The 15,450-nt window shown below is 42.1% G+C and overlaps 1 protein-coding gene across 4 annotated transcripts in view; it reads right to left on the bottom strand.

Annotated features, from left to right (window-relative positions):
* The window catches only part of Tsp74F (Tetraspanin 74F), a 177,124-nt gene that overhangs the window by 39,605 nt on the left and 122,069 nt on the right, over window positions 1-15,450 (bottom strand). The window contains exon 1 of one of the 4 annotated variants that reach the window (XM_053773695.2): window positions 13,893-14,026. The exons of 2 other annotated variants lie outside the window; for them this stretch is intronic. The gene's annotated coding sequence lies outside the window, so the exon portion shown is untranslated. Of the gene's footprint in view, window positions 1-13,892; window positions 14,027-15,450 lie in introns of those variants that run through there. One more of the 4 variants, XM_053773694.2, reaches the window with a different exon arrangement.

Below are 15,450 nucleotides of genomic sequence, written 5' to 3' on the forward strand. Positions count from 1 at the left end.
TTTTTTGAACAAGTTTGTTACTCTTTTTGAACCAGTCATTGCCTTCATAAAAAAAAATACAACTAGATCATGAATGGGTACAGGATCGAATGTTCTCTGTACATGTTATGCAACATCTTCAATATTTAAATCTGACACTTTCGAGGAAGGAACAAAGTTATTACAGAATTTGTTCAGTCATTTTCAGAATAAAAAGATCTGGCAACAAAAATTTGACCACTTTTCCATCCTTAAATTAAGTAACTGCTTTTCCTGATGTTGAAATTAATGACAGTAAATTGAAACAGTAAGAAGGAAACTTAGAAACATTAAAATGATTCAGAGACCAGGTTTGAGAAAATAAAGCTAAAACCATGTTTTGAATTTCTTTTGAATCCTTTAGTGATTGATGTCAACGATGGATGTCCTGTTGTTGCACCTTTTGCCTCGGATGTTGCTTCAATAGAAACACAGCTTATCGAGCTGCAAAAAGATGAGAGTTTAAAGTTAGTTCATCAAAGCTCATATCCGCTTTTCAGAATCAAAACACAGAAAGTATCCCAATCCTAAGGATTCTTTGGGGATAGCTTACTGCCGCAACTCTTCTCTGTAATGAAATTTATCAAGTCAAAACACTGCTATCCTCACTAACAGTCACCTCACTCAGCTTCTTAAAACAGCCAGATTTTAAATTAACTAGAAAAATGAAGAAAACAATTTCAACGAGCAGATTATTATTATTATAATCAAAAAGCGCTAAGCCACAAGGACTATACAGCGCTGCAGGGCAGGAAGGAAGCGAGGGCATCAGGTGGCAAAAGGGAGATGGATGAGTAATAGGTTACGGATAACAGCGGGGTAGTGGATTATGAAAGGGTAAAGGGCAGCAAGAGACTGAACTAGAAAGGGCTGAGGGGAGAGCGGAAAGTATCAGTTTGTGGAGTAAATCAGTCGTTGTCAAGAAGGCAATGAGAGAGTCAGGATTAAAGGAGGGTCCATCAGCAAGAAGGGAAGGTAAAGAGAGAGTAGTAGAACGAAGACGACGTTGGAGGCAATTTCTGCGTGCTCGTTGATAGAGTGGGCAGTCTAACAGAATGTGGCTAATCGATACTGGAACTCGACACTGCTCACAGAGAGGAACAGGGTGCCTCTCCATGAGATACCCATGAGTAAGACGAGTGTGGCCAATGCGAAGGCGGGAGAGAGTGGTCTCCCAACCTCGGCACTGATGACAAGAAGACGGCCAGTAACCTATGCTCGGTTTAATAGAATGAAGTTTGTTACCGAGCAGAGTTGACCAACGTTGTTGCCAACGGGTGCGAAGGTGGGTAGCTATTGCAGCAAAATAGTCCAGAAATGGAACACCGATAGGAAATTGGTAGGTCATGTACTGCTGACCGCGCAGCAGTGTCTGCCTGTTCATTGCCCTGTACGTCGACATGACCAGGGACCCAACAAAAAACTATCTTTGTTTGGTAGAGATACGGCGTAGCCAAAGTTGGATACGGAGAACTAGGGGACGAGATGTATCAAATTTTCGTATAACCTGTAGAACACTAAGGGAGTCTGAGACTACTACAAATGATGACAGGCATAGATGCGATACGAATAAGTGCTGCAAGAATGGCACACAGTTCAGCAGTAAAAATGCTAGCTGAAGATAGTAAATGCCCCCGCACGACGCTGTCCGGAAACACTGCTGCGAATCCGACGCCGTCTGAAGACTTAAAGCCATCTGTGTACACAGCGGTGGCATGAGAATGGGAGTGGAAGTGATCAAGAAAAAGAGTGGGAAGCCACAGTAGGCAGTTGACCTTTCAAGCAAGGAAGTGAGAAAGAACAGACCCAAACAGCTGGAATTTCCCAGGGGGGTAGGGAAAAGTGAGATGCTACATGAACATACAAAGGTGGTAACTGAAGGGAAGACAAGAGTGAATGTAGGCGAAGAGAAAAGGGACGGAGCAAACAGGTGCGGCGAACGAATAAAGAATGTCTACTAATATTGGTGACCATTCTATAAATGGAAGGATTGTGTAGATCGTGAGAGCGTACATAGTAGCGAAGGCAATGGGCATCACGGCGATCAGACAAGGATGGAACATTCGCTTCTGTATAGAGGCTCTCAACAGGGGAAGAGCGAAAAGCACCAAGGCACAAACGTAATCCTTGGTGATGATAGAGTTAAGGCTAGAGAGAGTAGCAGGAGAGGCCGCGGAATAAATCTGGTCACCATAATCGAGTTTCAATAAAACGAGGGCTGAATGTAGGCGAGCAGAGTTAGACGATCAGCTTCCCAGGAAAGATGAGCAAGGGTTTTAAGAAGGTTTAGCCGGCTGTGACAAGTTGCCTTCACAGAGGTAATGCGAGGTTTCCAGGATAACCTACGGTCAAAGAGAAGGCCTAGAAACCTGACTATCACGTTCGGGGATACGGGAGTCGTAGAGGTACAAAGGATGATCGGAGATAACAGTCTAGTGAAAGTAATTTGGCGAGTTTTGGTACTTGAAAATTTAAACCCATGCGTGGTGGCCCAAGTGGAAACACGGTCGACCGCATGCTGGAGAGAAACTGCAATAAGATGACAGTCTGCGCCTGCACAAGCAATAGCGAAGTCATCAACAGAGTAATGACCAAATATTGGGTGGAAGAACAGAGGCCAAATCATTTATAGCAAGGAGAAAAAGTGTTGTGCTTAGAACACATCCCTGAGGGACACCTTCAGCTTGGACAAAGTCCGGGGAAAGAACATTATTGACTCAAACACGGAAATGTCTGTCAGTTAAAAAGTTCGTAAGAAAGGATGGTAGATTGCCTCAGAGGCCTAAGGAATGGGCCTGGGCCAAAATATTATACCTCCAAGTTGTGTCATATGCCTTCTCAAGGTCAAAAAATATGGCAATAACCGAGTGATTAATTGCAAAGGCATTATGAACATGCGTATCCAAGCGTAGTAAGGGGTCTATGGTAGAACGACCCTTACGAAAGCCATATTGACTAGCGGAGAGACTGTTGTGTGTGTCTAAATACCACATTAAACGTCGATTTACGAGACGTTCCATCACTTTGCAAACTGCACTAGTAAGAGCGATGGGACGACAGTGGGAGGCATCATGTCCTGTAGTACCCGGTTTGCGGAAAGGGAGAACAATGGGGAAGAACTTGTGCCCAAATAAGATTGAAGAGGTGTAAGAGGACTACAAGGGCTGACCGATGTAAATGTTGTAACATACGAATATGAATGTCGTCAGGCCCAGCTGCCGATGATCGGCAAGCTGAGAGCGTTGCCTCCAGTTCTTGAAGTGTAAAAGGCACATTATACTGTTCTTCTCTGAGAGAAGAAAAGTCCAAGGGTACTAACTCTGGCAGACTTTGAGGAAAGAAACGAGGGGCATAGATGGAGCAATCAGGAAATACGGACCAGATGTGTGCCAAGTTCAATGGCAACGTCGAGAGGGTTTGCTACATCAACATCAGCGACCCGTAGAACAGGAGCCAGGTCAGGAGAGTATTTACCACTCAATTTCCTCACTTTTTTCCAGACTGCACTCATAGAAGAAGCAGAGGTGATGGTGGAAACAGTCTCGCCAACAAGTGCGTTTAGCTTCACGGATGACACGGCGAGCGATCGCACGCTTCTGCTTAAAATCAAGAAGTCTCTCAGCGGTTCTATTGTACCAGTACCTGCCCCATGCAGCAAGTTTCAAACGTACTGCACGAGCACAAGCAGGAGACCACCAAGGCACGCACTTCTGAGAATGCCTGCCTGAGGTTTGGGGTATAGAATGAGAAGCTGCGGTATAAACTGACGTCGAGAAGATGTGTAGGAGCTCATCAATGGAGGATTAGAGATTTTGCCACCGAAGTGGCTAGTTTATTGTGCACCCCATATCCATCCTGTGGACGGTAGTGCGAGAGCATATGGATACACAAAAGGCCTAGGAACTAGGCCCCAAAGGGTTAACAGGAATACATATGGATTTATATCTACATATCTATAGTTCACTTATCTGTTACAAGCAAATTTAGGAAATTTGCTTAGTATATCTGGTATCTTATTTTCATTAATAAGATATCTTGACATGTCACATAGGTTATTATACTGTCTGTCTCTGTATTCCTCAATAAGTGGACAATTAAGCACAGTGTTCAAGAGTGACCATATGCCCGATCACATAATTTACATTTAGTTTGATCATCATCTGTGTGTCTCCCAAACTGCCAGAAGTACTTGTAACCAAGCCAAAGCCTGGCCACTACAATATCAGTCAGTCTGTTCACATTGCAAGTTGCTCCATAAACATACTTATCTACGTTCATGTTATCATAGTGGGTTATAGATCTACTCAGGCTTCTAACTGCATTCCTATAACAATCATTTTCATTATTTACTTCTCTCCTAATATTATTCCTAATGCTAGACACAGTTATACCAAAGTTATATTCTACATTCTCCTTCTCGATACTCTTCTTGGCTAACATATCAGCTTTATCATGAAGGAGTAATCCAATGTGTGATGGGATCCATAGCAATTGTACATTAATTCCTTTGTCCCTAATTTTTGAGTATCTATACCTGGCTTCTCCAATGAGCATGTTCCTGGAGTCATTATATGAGTCAAGAGCCTTCAATGATGACAGAATCAGTAATGATGATAGAGTCAAGCTCAGTGTCATAGGTTAGCTTTAGCGCCATTAGGATTGCAAACAATTCAGTTTGCAGTGTAGACGCCCAGTTGTTAATTCTTATGCCTAACTCAACAAATTTATTATCGTTCTTAACTAGGGAGGTGGCAACAAGAGCAGATGCAGCCCTGCCAGAAGACTCCTGTTTAGATCCATCAGTGTATATAACTTGTGATAACTCTTTACTACCAGCTAGGCGAGAAATTTCTTCTTGAGCAGTTGCTCTAACAAGAGATTTACGGAAGGGATTACTAGCAATGAGCTTCTTGGGAGGGACTTGTAGGTATGTGATATTAAATGAACACGTCTTCCATGGAGGGGTGAAATGCTCTTGTTGCCTACAGTGATACAGTTCATGCAGGTTATAAAACTTAATGCAATTGCACGTTTTCACAATCCATTTAGATCTGTGTGTATTTACCTCTAGACACTTGGTAAGATTCACTGTGACAGTGTCTGGTTCGTTTCTCAACATTCTAATACCGAGTACAGTGTTAATTTCAACAATCCTATCACTGATACTAGAAATACCAAGCTCCTTCCTCATGTTAAGAACTTTTGTAGATCTGGGACAGCCAAGAATAATCCTGAGAGCTTCATTTTGCATTAACTCCAAGGGTCGGAGAGAACTTTCTCTAGCTAATATCAACATGGGAGCAGCATAATCAATTAAGGACCTAACATAGGCTATGTACATCATTCTCACGATTCTCACATTTGCACCATAGTTGGAGAAGGTACCTCACTAAAAGCAGTGAGGTGTGAGTAAAGATCCCAATTTGCCCGATCAAATTGCCAGCGAGGGCTACGGAAAGGTGGTGAATAGGAAGGAGAAGTAAGAATGATCGGAAAATGATCACTGTCATGTAAGTCCGGTAGAACAGACCAGGTGAAGTCTGGTGCAGTGGAGGAAGAACAGACTGATAGATCGATGCAAGAGAGAGTATGAGTACGAGGATCAAAATGGGTGGGAGTACCCGTATTTAAAACATGGAGGGGGTGAGAGGCGAGAAAAGCCTCCAACTGGATGCCACGTGAGTCACAATGAGACCCCCCCTGAGGAAATGGTGGGCATTAAAATCACCAAGTAACAGAAGTGGTGGTGGTGGTAAGGATGAAACAAGAAAGGCAAAGTCTGGGATAGAAAATGCTCGAGAAGGAGAGATATAAAGAACATTGTAAACCACTTATTCAAGTGGATACGGGCTGCAGTGTAATGCAGCGAGGTATGGACAAATAGTTGACAGTACGGAATATCATTGCGTAGAAGGGCACTTTCATTAAAGGTCCCATCTGAGAAAGGATTCGAAGAATACAATAAATTATAGCCTGAGATAGGTTGGAAGACAGCAGAGTGTAATTTTGGTTCTTGTAAGCAAGTACCAACAGGGGAAAACCTGGAAAGCAACATCTGCAGCGCACCCCGATTACCCGAGGCCGCGGATATTCCACTGTAAATAGGCCATGATTGGCGATTAAGAAAATACCAGGAATCTGTAGGTAAAGGCACCTACGGACTAGAGGGGTTAGAAAAGTCAACGTGTGGTGGCATTGGAAGACGTTCAAGTAGCGAAGGAACGGAGCGTTGCGAAGATTGGGGTTGTGAAGATGGAGGAGAGGGAAGAGAAGGAACAGGAAGTGAATCAGTGTCCATTGAAGGTTTAGTCTCTGCAATATATTCTGAAATGGCTTCAAGTGTTTCTGAATTCAAAGATGTATGGGAGACCATATTGGAGATAGAAGGAGGGTGAGTAAAGATTGGGACAGTAATGGACTGTACCAAAGTAGAGGGGGAGGGAAGAGTAAGAAACTGGAGATGAAGTGTGGGGGGGGACAGAAGAGGCAGAAACCTGGGAGGTGGCAGAAGAGGGAGAAACTTGGGAGGGGACGGGGGTGGAAGGCATAGTACGAGGAGGAGGATGAATCTCCACACTTGTAATAGAGCCAGAGAGAGGGGAAGAACTAGGTGCAGAGACTGGAAAGGTAAAGTGTGGAGGTGGAAGAAGGGAAGGAAGGGGCAAAGAAGATTTGAGCAATGTGGATTTTTTGGACTTCAGAAGTAGAGGGGTGATTGGTTTTAGGTGTCGTACGAGGTCTTGTCGATACTGGGGCTTGTGAGGAAGGACGCGAAGATGTGAGAACAGACTGAGTTGTAGTTGGGACGTCAGAGCCAAGGACAGCAAAAGGATTAGATGCCGGAGTGGCTATGGGAGGGGTAACAACAGAGGAGGCTGCAGAAGATGGGACCCCAGAAGTGGGGGGGATGTTTGGAAACACGAGAATAAGAAACACGGGGTAGTCTCCCTTGGAGGCGGAGATGAGTAACTGCCATAGCATAAGGGAGACCTTCTGCCTCTTTGAGGCAACGGATTTCACGTTCATTTAAGTAGACCTGGCAACGGCGGGAGTACGACGAGTGAGCTTCATTACAATTAAGGCAAGATGGAGGTCGATTGCAAGATGTATTAGAATGGTCGTCGGCACCACAGACTGGGCATTCGGCCATAGATCTGCAATATTTCACTGGGTGACCAAAACGCCAGCAATTTCTACATTGTTGTGGTGTAGGTATCACCTTCCAAACTTTTAACCGATGTCCCGCGACACATACAGAGGACAGGAGTTCTCGGCTATCAAAAGTTAAACGAGCCACATTGCAAGGGTAACGTCTCCGCCCCCAGGCAGGAAGGACATAAGTGTCTACTTTGAGGATTGGGAGATCCTGGAGTTCCAGCTGTTCAAGAATGTCACTGCCACATGACTGGAAATTCTGTTGGACTATGGTATGGGGCAGAATGACAGTACCACCAAGAATTGAGAGAAAGACTTTTTCAACAGTGATAGTAGTAGTATCGATATTCGAAAGGAGAGAAAGATCATGAGCTTGGGTAGCATTCTGGACAGTGACGATGCGCGTACCGCTCTTGAGAGCATGAAATGAAATATCTCTACCAACATGACGCAGGAGCGCTTTGCCAATACTATGGTCAGAAAGGTAGGCAGAAGAAGTCGGTCTTAAAGTAAAGAATTTAGTCCATTGTGTGGTCCGAAACTGAGCGTGGAGAGGGAGTGCTTGATGTGCGTCTTTTCCAAGTAGAATGGGAAGGTAACGAAGGAGCATCAGGAGATTGACGTTGGCATTTAGGAGTAGGACTGGAGTTGGTCTGGCGTGAAATGGGCGGGCGATTTGAAAATTGCCGTACCGTAGAGGGAGAAGCCGGAAGCATAGTCAAAGGAGAGCGGAGTTCAGACAAATCGAAGGAGTCAGTCGAAGCCCCAGTACCTGAAGCGGGTGAGGAAACAGCACCAGCAAGAGGTACAGGGGCATCAGGAGTGTCCGAAGAGTGGTCTAAACACAAGGCAGGGTCAGAATGGGGTGCGGTATCAAGAAGGGGCCCGGGGGTAGTGGGTTCATGGATTGGGTTCTCCATGGTTAGGTTACTCCTTTGCTTTTTGTTTAAGAAAAAAAAAAAAGAAAATAAAAATAAAAAAAAAAATAAAAGGGGGGAGCGGGGAGGAATAGTTCCCAGGAGGAGTGAAAGGGCCGGAAATCTCCCTCGGCACCCAAGAGGACCTCAGCACCGCTAGTAGCACAGATGCAGCATGGAACCCGTGCCATACCCTACCCTTCATGCCAGTAAACCAGCAATCCGGGATAGCAACCTCACATCTGCCGAGCTACCTCAGTGGACAAAAGAGAGGGCGGCCGGATATCCGCCACAAAGCATACCTCCTTCGGCCACCACCCCCGGAATCCGAAAGGTGGCTTCCAGAGATACACCCGTCGCCCGAAAGACACCCAAAGCTACTCCGGGATACCAGAGGGGGATCGGGACATCCCCAGGCAATCCAGATTCCACAGCAAACTACGCCACCGCCAAGAACCTCAACGGAATGGGATGGACCCTGGTGTCCTTTCCCCTACCTAGGAACTAGTGCGCCTGTGGGAGAAATCCCAAAGGCCAAAAAGAGGAAGGGCAAAAGGGAGTGGTGGGGAGGAGGAGGAGGAATGTAAAAAGGGGAGGATGGGATAGGGGAGGGGAGAATGGGGGGTAATTAGGTTCGGTCTGAGGAAGACCGACAGGTCTAATTCCTCAGACCAAGAGCCTCTTCACCACGCCAAGGAGCCCCACTTGAAGAGGAAGCCAAGTATAGATACTCAAAAATCTGGGACAAAGGAATTTAATGTACAGTTGCTATGGATCCCATCACACATTGGATTACTCCCTCATGATAAAGTTGATATGTTAGCCAAGAAGAGTACCCAGAAGGAGAATGTAGAATATAACTTTTGGTATATGTGTCTAGCATTAGGAATAATATTAGGAGAGAAGTAAAAAATGTAAATGATTGTTATAGGAATGCAGTTAGAAGCCTGAGTAGATCTATAACCCACTATGATAACATGAACATAGATATGTTTATGGAGCAACGTGCAATGTGAACAGACTGCCTGATGTTGTAGTGGCCAGGCTTAGGCTTGGTTACAAGTACTTCTGGCAGTTTGGGAGACACAGATGATCAAACTAAATGCAAATTATGTGATCAGGCATATGGTCACTGTCTTGAACACTATGTGCTTAATTGTCCACTTACTGAGGAATACAGACAGTATAATAACCTATGTGACATGTCAAGATCTTATTAATGAAAAATAAGATACCAGATATACTAAGTAAATTTCATAAATTTACTTGTAACAGATAAGTGAACTGTAGATATGTAGATATAAACCCATATGTACATCTGTTAACCCTTTTGGGGCCTAGTTCCTAGGCCTTTTGTGTATCCATATGCTCTTGCGCTACCATCCACAGGATGGATATGGGGTGCACAATAAACTAGCCACTTCGGTGGCAAAATCTCTAATATAAAAGAGGCTCAAGGTGGTCTATGGTCGTGTCTGCTATACCCTGTCTTGTGTCTCATTTTTATAAAACTGTTCCACTTCGTTAGTGTTCCTCTGGTGTTTGTTACCTTATCCAATATTCATTTTTGTAATGTGGTAGTTTGGTGTAGGTGCGTCGAATTCCTACTGTCAGGCACACTTGTGTCTAAGATTTGTCTGTATGTATGAAGTAATGTTGTATATACAAAAGTGACTAGTTTCATCCAACTAGCCTACCTTCCTCCCATCCCAAGAGGAAAAAAAAAACCTTCCTAACCCTTCTTAACGTCATCAAATCACATATGTGCAACAGTGGAATTACAAAGTGATAAAGTGATTATTCGACTGTGTATCGTAGCCTACGGGATTTATTAAAACCTATGGTACACTGGTTGTATTTTCCTTACACAAACTAACCAACCCTAAATAACGTCGAGACATTATCTTTAAATCTTATTTAAGAAATAAGAGTTTCAAGAGGACGGGTCATAACCGGACGGCCTTTATCAGGCTGCGGCTCCGCTCCATCGTTCACAGCTTTCACTCACTCAAGATGTATATAAGAATTTAAAATAAAATAGTTAAATTTAGTGTTGTGCAATGTGAGCAGTATTAACAGAGTATTTTAAAGCGCTTATTTTAAAAGTTAGGAACCGCTAAACCAGAGCAATACACAATAACCCGCACATGAGAAAAACTTGTCACTACGTTTCGGTCCGACTTGAAACTAACTAGTCACACAGTTACGTGTAACTAGTTAATGGTCACAAGTCTGACCGAAACGTTGTCAAGTTACTTCCTCCTATGTGCGGGTTATCTGTTGACTGCTCCAGTCACGGTATTGTGACCCATTTTTTAAACCCGAGTAATTTATCACTAATAAGTAAATGTTGCCACAGTCGCTCTCGGTGCCTTTACAAGTGTTGACCTGAGAGCTGCAACAAAGGCTTATTCTCTCACACAGTTAACTACCACGGACGTTAACACTTAATTAAATTTGATAATGCGCAAAAACAAGATAGGAAATTTTATTTAAATACGGCACAATTAAAAAATTTTAAATATAAAAGGTCACAGTTTAAAATAGGCGAGGTGTCGACAAAATTCGGGGATCCACTATAGTTCACTATGTAATACATTTTAAATTTTTATTCAGGGTTAATCCGGGGAAAGGGTTTAGTTTAATATCTATGCACCTTATACCCAACCTGTGGGCGGTAGTCAAAAGTTCAGAGGCACTTAATGGGTCCAGGGACTGGGCCCTAAAGTTTTGATAGCTGAACAAGTTAGTGGTAATTAACTCCAGGTATCATGAAAGGGGGGGGAGGGATTAAGGGTAAAGACCAATGGGCCCATGACCCCCCCCCCCACCCTCCCCGGCTTCATATCGTTAAAGATTTCCGCCTCGAACACAGACTGACGGACTTTAAAATCAGCATATGTTAAACATCCTAATAGCTATGTTAACATCTTTTCTCCTGTGCAGTCTCGAACTATATTGAAAATTTAAAAAAAAAAAATGAAGTGAGGTTCACCGGTGATGGATCTTCAGGCAAGTAATGTTCTACTCTTTAGACTCAACTTTTTGCTTCCCATTCCCACAGGTGGAAGCGCTAAACTCCTACGGATTTAGATCTTCCACTTAAATACATTAATAAAAATAGGGCTTAAAAATATTTTAATCATTTGAGGTTAACGATAAAAACACTGTACTAATCATTAAAAATAGTTTGCAAATTACCTACTTATGCGTTACTTTTTTGCATCTAACACGTCAGTGTAGCACTGAGTGAAGTTTTTTTTAGGGGAGAGAGGGAGATGAATGTGGCAATGGGGGGGAGGAGAGGTGAAGGGGAAAAAAAATAAGGTGGAAGCTAATTAAAGCTTTAGAAAAAGATTATAGCAACTGCAAAGCTTTAGAAAAAGATTATAGCAACTGCAAAGCTTTAGAAAAAGATTATAGCAACTGCAACTGATTAATAAATCTACCATGTATAAAACCATATACAAAATCTTTTTAGTATTTCAATTAGGTTTATCCAAATGAAGATTAGGGAAATTATGATTTCAAAGTTACTTCACAATTAATGTCATTCGTTTAATAATCAAACTTTAATGTAGATGTAACAGCCTGGTTGATCAGGCTCTGATCCACCAGGAGGCCTGGTCACAGACCGGGCTGCGGGGGTGTTGACCCCCGGAACTCTCTCCAGGTAAACTCCAGGTATGTTACTGCAATCACGGGTCAACATTATTTCAAGTTTAACGCTGTGCTAAAGCAGATTTTATCAAAAAAAAAAATTACTTAAAATTTATGCTAAACGCTTTAAAGAAAATTCAAGATAATCAAAAAACGAAAGAATATTTACTTTAAAACTAAACTTGAAAATGGAATTGCTTACCACCACAAAATAAATCTGGTTTCTACTTCAAGGAAAAAAAATAATATTTTTGGCAAAGGTTGAGGCCACAACATTACAAGTCACCGCTGCTTCAGGCCTCGGGCTTTTTTATTCTAATATTGACGCTAACCTGAATACATCACCTATATAACCCTATATAACCCTCCGAAAGGAGTATTAGTTACACTACTATACAGTTACTGGACACATGCATTTTGACAAAAACGTGCGCCCAGGCCACGTTAAGACACCTAGCTAATTAGTCTAAGCCTCTAATCATTTCGTTTGGGAAATCTATAAAAAAAAAAAAGTCTTCACCATACCACAAACTACCAGGTACACTAGCAGATAAATATTTAATGTATATTGAACATTCCTTATCAACTATTTTCAATCTTCTTAATGCATTTTTATTAAAATTAAATTAAATTGACTAGACGAAGCTTAAAAATATTTTAAATGTTATACAAATTCAACTAAAACCCAATAAGTTATATATAAAAAAAAGTGGATAAGGGCAGACACGCACACAAGACCGTAACAAAAACTGTGGAGAGGAGATAATCCCTAGCAGTGGGTAGAGGTTATTATAATCAAAGAAAGCGCTAAACCAACCACTGCTAGGGAGGGCAGGGGAAGGTGATGTTCACTCACCTGTGAAGAGACCACGTGAATGCACGGGAAATTTTCCATTCACCTACTCATGGCTGCATTCACAATAACTCTGTAAAACATTCTGCAATGTATTGCGAAAAACACACCCGAGGTCTTCCATTATAAACACCAGGTTTTATAAATTCTTTAAATAAACCATGCTTTTAAAGTTAACAGTGAAAAAGTCTCTGCTGTGACTTCATAAACGCTATACAACAAAAAGGAACCCAATATTTCTGGTTACTTGCCAAACTAAGCGTTACTCCAAGGTTTTCGTAAGTCCTTGTTGGTGCCGCGCCACTAGAACGGTGCAGACACCACTTTGATTTACTGCGTTAATGGGGACAGCAATAAACCCGTAAGGGTTTATTGCTGTCCCGGGAGAATGTGATAATCAGGTTCGATCAAGGAAATTGATAGATCACGAGCCTCTCGCTGTTATCAAGGCAACTCCCTAGAAGGAACAAACCATTAATGTACAAAGCGCTAAAGCTTCCTAACGCAAACTTCTGCATTTGATTTAAAACTCACAAACCCTTGAACGAAGTGGAGATCTGTATCCAAAAAGCTACCCATCTTCCTACAATCAGGCCTAATTACCTCCCATTTCCCGGGTGCTGCAAAACTATGGGTTTCTTTATCCCCACCTCTATGATAATTTGCAAAAACTCTTCGAACAATTAGGAAAAAATTGCAAATAACCCACCATGTGACTGTCCATCGCAGGCTCTTTAAAACGTACGTTTGTATTCACTACCACAGTAATTAAAATTACCCAGGTAAATTGCAAAAAAAAAAAAAAATAAAACACGCTTACCCTGTGCAATTTAAATTATAATTTTATCTTTTGGAATAAAGTTTAAGATGAGGAAATACCATTCAACATAGCGTGTCTATATCCAAAGCAAGGATAAAAAACCACTCGCAAGTACTGTAATGTATACCATGCCAATTTAAATTAGAAAAAATGCTGTAAAATTTCCCAAACAAGTCGCAGGGAACTCGGTAATTAAATTTAGTATGTCAGTCGTTGTTCAAAACCGACGTACAATTATAATTTCTAAGTTACTTCACTTTAAAAATAAGTTAGTCACTATTTTTATTATCACGATAATCGCTTAGCTTCATACTAGTCATAAATTGTTCACATTCCAGAGTACTGGATACACACTCGCTTTCATCCCAAAAATTCTGTTTCTTTTTAATATAACATACACGAATATACAGGTTTCATTGTTAAATGCAAATAACTTGAGATCACTAACACGAAACGCGACAGCACTCACAAGAAGGAAAACCTGTGTGGATGAGCGAGGAGCTGGACGTGTTGTGAGACACAAACAGCAGAGAACCTCCCTGGCAGACACGACGGAAAGACCTTGTACTCAACCAATCCACAAGCACAACGTCATTACGACGCCATTACTACGTCAGAGTAAGACCTTGTGTTCAGCTAATCGACAGCCACAACGTCATCACAACGTCATAAATGCGTCACTGCGTTGTCATCGCCCTCTTGTGTTGACGGAACGCCGTCCTTCAAGTTCACGCAGCTAATTTTAAATGTGTGTTTTTTCTTTTCCAACAGAAGACCCATAACGTCAGCACTAACCACGCTTAAGAAATACGGAAAACTTTACATGGGAAAATACTCTTAGTTTTAAAGGCACGATTTAAACGAGTTCTAGAGTATTTAGAGCTTTTAGCTTCTTAAGTATTTTCAAGTAGTTAAGTACCTTAATGACAACAACATTCTCCATAGCTATCAATCGGGCTTTAGAAGATCCTACTCAACCGACACCTCCCTTATTAATCTGATGGATTACCTGAGAACTGAAATGTCAAAGGGGAACCTCATAGGTATGGTAACCTTAGACCTGCAAAAGGCCTTCGATACTGTCAACCACAATATATTATGTAATAAACTTCAAGCTATCGGTATAGGTTCTGTAGACTGGTTTAAGTCCTACCTTAGCAACAGGAGACAAATAGTCAAAATCAACAAAACAGAATCAGAACCCCTGCCGATAACATGTGGAGTTCCCCAAGGTAGTATTCTGGGCCCCTTATTATTCTTATGTTATGTCAATGATATGCCTATCAGTGTCAAGTGCAAACTCCTACTGTATGCAGATGACAGTGCTCTGTTAGTGTCAGGTAAAGACCCACAAGATATTGCTAATGTTTTAACACTGGAACTGGAGTCCTGCAGCAAATGGTTAGTAGACAACAAACTATCATTACACCTAGGGAAAACTGAAGCCATTCTCTTTGGCACGAAACATAAACTGAGAAGGGTAAATAATTTTAATGTTCAATGTAATGGGGAGCCCATCACTTTGGTTTCATCAGTAAAATATTTGGGAATCCCCTTTGACCCATGCATGTCAGGAGAATTGATAGGGAACAGTGTAGTAAAGAAAGCGAATGCCAGACTGAAGTTCCTGTATAGACAAGCACAGTGTCTACCTACTGAGGCTCGCAGGACCCTATGTCTAGCCCTTATACAATGCCATATGGATTACGCTTGCTCTTCTTGGTACTCTGCCTTGACAAAAAAAAACTGAAAGATAGACTGCAAATCACCCAGAACAAAATCGTAAGATTCATCCTGGGGCTGGGACCAAGAGAACATGTAGGCCAGGATGAATTACAGCAGTTGGACATGCTGAATGTTGAAGACAGAGTAAAACAACTGAAGCTAAATCATGTTTATAAAATTGCTCACAAACAATGTCCAGAATATCTTGCTGTCAATTTTGTCAAGGTTGGGAACCAAAGCAATCATAGTACTAGGGGGAGAGAGCACAACTTTGTAGTACCCACAGTCAGTGGCCAGGTTTC

This window comes from Cherax quadricarinatus, chromosome 17 (genome assembly GCF_038502225.1).
Source record: "Cherax quadricarinatus isolate ZL_2023a chromosome 17, ASM3850222v1, whole genome shotgun sequence".
Lineage (NCBI taxonomy): Eukaryota > Metazoa > Arthropoda > Malacostraca > Decapoda > Parastacidae > Cherax > Cherax quadricarinatus.